The sequence below is a fragment of the Arachis ipaensis genome, chromosome B4 (genome assembly GCF_059453495.1).
Source record: "Arachis ipaensis isolate K30076 ecotype BB chromosome B4, ASM5945349v1, whole genome shotgun sequence".
NCBI classification, from domain to species: domain Eukaryota; kingdom Viridiplantae; phylum Streptophyta; class Magnoliopsida; order Fabales; family Fabaceae; genus Arachis; species Arachis ipaensis.
The window spans coordinates 30539435-30546578 of NC_142439.1; positions in this window are offsets into that span (position 1 = coordinate 30539435).

Below are 7144 nucleotides of genomic sequence, written 5' to 3' on the forward strand. Positions count from 1 at the left end.
AATGGGCAGCAACGTTTTTGTTTTGCTTTGTTGCTGGCGCCAGCTTGGCGTTTAGCGCCCAAGAGGGTTACTTCAAATATTTTCCTTTTTTGCTCCAAACTCTGCCAAATTGCTCCAAATTTTACCTGAAATCCAAAAATAGATTTTCGATGGTCATCGCGTCTTCGCCGGTCATTGCGTCTTCGCCGGTCTTCACCGGTAAATCGCCAGTCTTCGCTGGTCTGCCCCTCTTCTCCGTTGGGTAAGTCAACTCTGTGAAGTGTGAACTCTAAGATTTTTGTTATTTACTTTGATTAATTTGTTATAATAATGTTTGAAATTACGTTAATTATAATTTATATTTCTGATGCTGATTCTGATTTTTAAGGTTTATATGATTCAATTTTTGTGGATTTTGTGATTTATGTGTTTATGTTATAGTTTTTTATTCTGATTCTTTGTTAATTACAGCAGCAGTGTTATAATTTTTGAGTTAGATTAATTATAATTATAATTATAATTTATATTTGTTAATTTATATTTATCTGTGATTTCTGTAATTTATGTGTGATTTTGTGATGTCTGTGATTTAATTTTTGTGATTTTCTGTGAATTGTTCTCTATAATTTGATTTTTGTGATTTATTGTGGATTGTTGTGTATATGTGATTATAGTTTTATTGTTCTGTGATTTTATAGGTCATCCTCTCGAGAAAAGTACTCCATTAGAAGAACCTATAGCCACTAATGTTCAAACTACTCAAGAGGCTCCTCAATCTCAACCTCAAAAACCTCCAACCGATATGACTACTAATGAAGGAACAACAAATAAAAAAAAATGCTTGAGGATTCTACAATGTGATGAACTATACTTCGTAATTTTTGAATGTTGGATACTTTGGTTGTTTTATGGATATGTTTGATATTAAATGTTTATTGTTGTTAATATTTTTGGAGACTATGAACATGTTGTTAATGTCTTTATTATTGTTAATATCATTGGAGACTATGAAGAAGATGTTTGATATGTTTTTTTCATTTTTTTTTATTTTTTCTATTTTTTTTAAATTCTGCGAATATTCATAGAGTCCATGGTCCCCGGCGGATACAGGTCACCGTTACTGGTTGCGAAAATGGGACGGAGACGGGGATTGAATATGGAGGCGGAGGCATGTCTCGGTTCTCTGGATATCTGTTGCCATGCCTAAGAGGCATCCAGTCCTTCCCCAACTCGGATGTATTGCTACGCACCCTGCACATTCATCTCATCTCCTTCAATACCTGTGTCAAAGAAATTGCGCTGCGCAAACATTGCTTTAATTAGGCTACCCCACAGCATAAAAACTATAATTAAATTCATAACATAATAAACCATCATGAAAAATTTTGACATTTAAAATATCACAATTCTAAAGCCCCTCGTCTCCATCGGAATTAATAATTCGCGCTTCACTACATGTGGATTCAAGGTTACGAATCCCCTACTGCACTCTGTTATCGTCTTTTGTATCGATTGCCGCGATGTTGCCACTTCTTGTCATCAACTAATGCATCAATGTTACACACTTGATGAAACCACCAAAGATTTCGCCGACCTATCAATAATTTCACTTCACATAACACACAAAATAGGAAAATTAGAGTCACATAACACAATTATCGGGTCATTCATACCTTCCCCCTGACTCTTGTTGCCAACAGCTGCCTACTCTACTCACAGAACGAAAATAATAATATTCCCCTACCGCTGCCGGCCTTCTTCCAAACACCCATTCAGGGAGATTGTTAGAAAGGGGAGATAGAGCAATAGAAAAAATATTTGTGAGTATTCAAGTTGTGTAGAATGATACAATATAGAATGGTATTTATAGGTGCTAAGAGAATCGAAATAATAAAGACGTAATATCCTATAATAAATATTCATATATGTTAAATAATGCTAATTGATCTAATTGATCATAATTATACTCTAACATCCCCCCTTAAATTCAAATGACAATTTGAGTTTGAAACTTATTTGAAACAATAACAAAAAAAATACATAAACTGATAAAACAGGTGCAGATGGAACTGCCTGAAGGAAGCACAGACAGAAAGAAAGCGCAGACAGAACCGCCACAAGAAAACGCAGACGGAACTGTCGAAAGGAAGCATAGACAAAATTTCTAGAAAGGAACACAGATAGAACTGGCAAAAGAGAACGCAGACGGAACTGCCATAAGAGTGGCCAACTGCTGAAAAGATGGCGAACTGCCGGAAAACTGTTGAAAAGTGACAAAGTGCGAAGAGATGACAAACTATCGGAAGGTGACGAAAAATATATGGTTTCTCCATGAGAATAAGTAAGTAGTGGATGAGCTAATTGGTGGGGTCAGAAAAGCATCAAAGTATTGACAAAAGAGAAGGAAAAAAATGGCAAGGAAGAAAAATATGAAAAGTACGGTGATTTCACCAGAAGAAAATCAACTTATCCTCCTTAAGGAGGATACCATAGCTCTGATACCATGTTGGAAATGGGAGATGGAGCAATAGAAAAAAGATTTGTGAGTATTCAAGTTGTGTAGAATGATACAATATAGAAGGGTATTTATAGGTACTAAGAGAATCGAAATAATAATGACGTAATATCCTATAATAAATATTCAGATATGTTAAATAATGCTAATTTGATCTAATTGATCATAATTATACTCTAACAGAGATAAATCATTCAAGGAATCATACCTTACATAAATGTTTTTGTACCCTTCAAACACCCTTGATCGGCTATTTTTCTTCCTTCACCACAGGCCGTTGCGCACAACAACCCTATCCCAACGAGTCGAGGACTTAATTCAAAACAAAAAAAAAACATTTTTGACCAATAAAATCAAGCTACAATCTCCTTTTCGTGCAAAACTTAGCTTCCTAGCTAAGTTTGCGACGCTCGATACAAGTTGCCCATTACTTTTTTTCCCTACTTCCTTTAGGGGCACCATAATCATTTACGTCCACACTATAAGACAAAACCTAGACAAAAAACTGTTTGTACCTGGAGTATTGAAACTCTAGAAAAATATAATGGACTACCTAAAATGCTTCCTATAGGTAGGATTGCCTATTTTTCTTGATTTTACACTCTTTCTAAAAAAGTCTAGAAAATCAACAACCATTAATCACTTAGAAGTGAGATCAGTATAATTATGTTACTGTCGTACGTATATGATGTTCAGTTTTATGTTTTCTTTTTTAATAAAAAATCTCTTCCTTTGACCTGTGGTGCCACCTGCTTCTCAGATTCTCAGGTTAACGACTTAGGACAGCCCCGTTTGCACAGTAACTATGTGTATTCATACAACGAGATTCTAATAGAGCTTTTTTTTTTTCATTTTTCTTTGGATGTATAGTACACTAAATAATTAAATTTTCACACACTTTTAATATAATATTATTTCTGTCAATACTTAATTATATGTATTTGCTTTAATAAAAAATGTTTAAACCATTTATTATTTGACAAATCTTTTTTGAAAGTATTATTTAACAAGTTTTATAAATAAAAACATACAATTAGATAATACTTGTTAGAAACAAGAGAGCAATTTAAAGAAAGTGTTTTGTGTATTATTCAGTCTGAGGAAAAGTACAATGTATAAGGGGTATATATAGCTGCTAGAAGAATCAAAGTAATAAAAGCATAAAATCCTACAATTAATATACAGATATGCTATATAAATACAAATGATACTAATTGATCTAATTTAATTCTAATTATTCTCTTAACATCCCCCTCAAACTCAAGTGGGAGCTAAGGATACCATCTAAGTTTGGAAAACAAAGTCCGAAAACGATTCGGATGATGAGCCTTCGTGAAGATATCAGCAGTCGATCCAATGTTCTAACAACGATGAGACCAACAACATCAATAAGGATACGTTGCCAAACAAAGTGACAATCAATCTTAATGTGTTTGGTGCGTTCATGAAACACATTATTATGTGCAATTTGAATAGCACTGCGGTTGTCACAAAAAACATTAGTTAGGGATGACTGAGGAGCACCCAAGTCTTCGAAAAGGCAACAAAACGAGATAACTTCAGCAGTGGTGTCAGCGAGAGCACGATATTCAACTTCTGTGCTTGATCGAGCAGTGAATGTTTGCTTCTTAGCTCGCCAGGAAATGAGAGAGTCGCCAAGAAACAAACAATAACCAGTAATGGAATGACGATCAGTGGGATCACCAGCCTAATCAACATCTGAGTACGCCTGAAGGGATAAAGATGAATGGGCAGAAAAATAAAGGCTATGGAATAGTATGCCTTTGATGCAGCGAAGAATGCGAAGAACTGCCAAATTGTGAGTAGTACGAGGAGCTGACAAGAACTGGCTAAGAACATGAACCGGATAGGCGATGTCTGGTTGAGTGACAGTTAAGTAGACGAGTCCTCCAACTAGCTGTTGATAAAGAGTAGGATTATCCAAAACAGCGCCATCCATAGGAGTAAATCGAATATTAGGCTCAAGAGGAGTAGACTAAGTGCGACTATCTGTAATTCTAGCTCGAGCAAGAAGATCTGAAGCATATTTAGCTTGAGAGAGATAGATGCCATCATCGGTGGATATGACTTCTAGACCAAGAAAATAGCTGAGAGAACCAAGATTTTACATCTCAAAAGTACGCTAAAGGGATGCCTTGAGATTAGAGATACTATCAACATCATCTCTAGTAATGATCATGTTATCAACATACAGAAGTAGAAGAACAACTCCACGTTCACTTTTACAAATGAAGAGAGCATTCTCATGAGGGCTGCAAGTGAAACCAAGATTACATATAGTAGTGCTGAACTTGTCAAACCATTCACGAGGAGCTTGCTTAAGTCCATAGAGTGCCTTGCGAAGGAGACAAACTTTGCTAGAAGGACAAGGATAACCTGGTGGGGGTTTCATATAGACCTTCTTTTTCAAATCTCCATTAAGAAATGCATTCTTCACATTCATCTAACTCAGAGACCATTTTTCGACCGCAACAATGGCAAGAAGAGCTTGAACAGATATGAGAAGAGCAACAAGAGCAAAAGTCTCTTCATAGCCAGTACCATGCTCTTGCGTACAATCCTGAGCAACTAATCGTGCCTTATAATGGTTAATAGAACCATCAGAGCGAGTCTTGATCTTGTATACCTATCTTCTTCTCACAACTTCCTGATTAGAAGGAGGATCAACCAAATTCCAAGTGTGTGCTTTTTCAAGCGCCTGTATTTCTTCTTACATTGCTTGTTTCCAATTTGGATTTATGGAGGCTACTTTGAATGACCTAGGTTCATGTTGATAAAGAATAGTAGAAAAACAATGATAATAAAGAAGATGAAGAGGTAGATTTCTTACCCTAGAAGAACGAGTGGAAGGAGGAGGCATGACGGTAGGAGCAGGATCGTCGTTCGGTCTGGGATCATCGGGAGATGGAGAAGGCAGAAGAACAGGAGGTTGTAGAGGGTGACTCGAGATAGAACCCGTAGAATCATCACTAGAAAAAAGATCAACATTGGGGTTAGTAAAAAAAGGTGACTGAGTAGGAGGAATGGACTCAAAGGAGGAGAACCTAGAAAACATGTGATGCTCCCAAAAGACAATATAACGAGATATATGAATACGTTTAGATAGAGAATCCCAACAACGATAACCCTTGTGTTCAGTACCATAACCAAGGAAATAACACATACGAGACTGAGGTTCAAGTTTACTATGTTCATGAGGCTAAAGAAGAACAAAACAGAAACAACCCAAAACTCAAAGAGAACTATAATCTGGGGAGGTATGATAAAGACGCTCAAAGGGAGTAACGTTACTAAGAACAAAAGAAGGGAGTTTATTGATAACATGAACAGCAATAAGAACAGCTTCAGTCTAAGTGCGCTCAAGACATGAAGAAGAAAGAAGCATTGCATGAACAGAGTCAAGAATGTGACGGTGTTTGCGTTCAGCTCGGCCATTTTGTTGAGACGTACCAGGACAAGAAAACTCAGGCAAAGTACCTTGTTCTGCAAGAAAGGTTAAAAGTTTGAAATCACGGTATTCCATAGCATTATCACGTTGAAAAACTTTATTGACATTGGAAAACTGAGTTTTAATCATAGTGGCAAAGTTAATATAAATCTGAGGTAACTCATGACGATTAGTCATCAAATAAACCCAAGTAAAATGTGAATAATCATCAATGAAAATGATAAAGTATCGAGTTTCACCAATAGAAGCAATGGGAGGGGGCCCCAAGCATCAAAGTGAATGAGATCAAAAGGAGAGCAAGCAAGATAGGAATTATTGTAAAAAGATAAAGCAGGTTGTTTGGCTGTTTGACAAGAAATACAATCAAAAGATTCATTAGGAACCTGACCCAAAATACCCTGAGACACAAGAGGACGCAATTTTCTTAAGGAGATGTGGGCAAGACATTGATGCCATAAGTGAAGGGTAGATGGAGAAGAAGCAGCACAGGGATTTGGTACAGGAGGAATATGAAGATTCTCAAGTTCAAACAACCTTCTGACCTTACGTCCAGTCTCGATGATTTGTCCCATCCGACGATCCTGTATACGACAACCAGAAATGGAAAAAGTGACATCAAAACCCAGATCAACAAGTTGACCAACAGAAATAAGATTAAGGTTTAATTTGAGAATATAATAAGTATCAGGAAGATTAAGAGTCGACTGGGAGATAGAACCCTTGTATGTTACGTGCAAGAGTAGGGAACCATTGGCAGTATTGACAGAAGGTGTATTTGTAGTGGTAGACAAAGACGAGAAAAGATTACGCAATGAAGACATGTGATCAAAGCAACCCGAGTCAAAATACCATTTAGAATTACCTGGAAGAGTTGAAAAAGCAGTAGGGGTATTACCAGAAAGGGAGAGAAGATGCTGAAGAAGAGACGCAATATCAGATAGAGAGATAGAAGACGGGTTGAGAGGAGCAGAGATAGTAGATTCAGTAGTAGCAGCAACAACAAAAGCAGGCAACATCTTGGAAAAGGTGGGACGAGAATGATACTTGAGTTGATCAGGATGTGGTGGGCCAGTAGGGCAGGTAGTAATCAAATGTCTTGAGAGCTTGCAATAATGGCAGAACAGCTGTGAACAATGGTAGCTAATATGACCATTCTGGTGGCATGTGCGACATTCAACAGA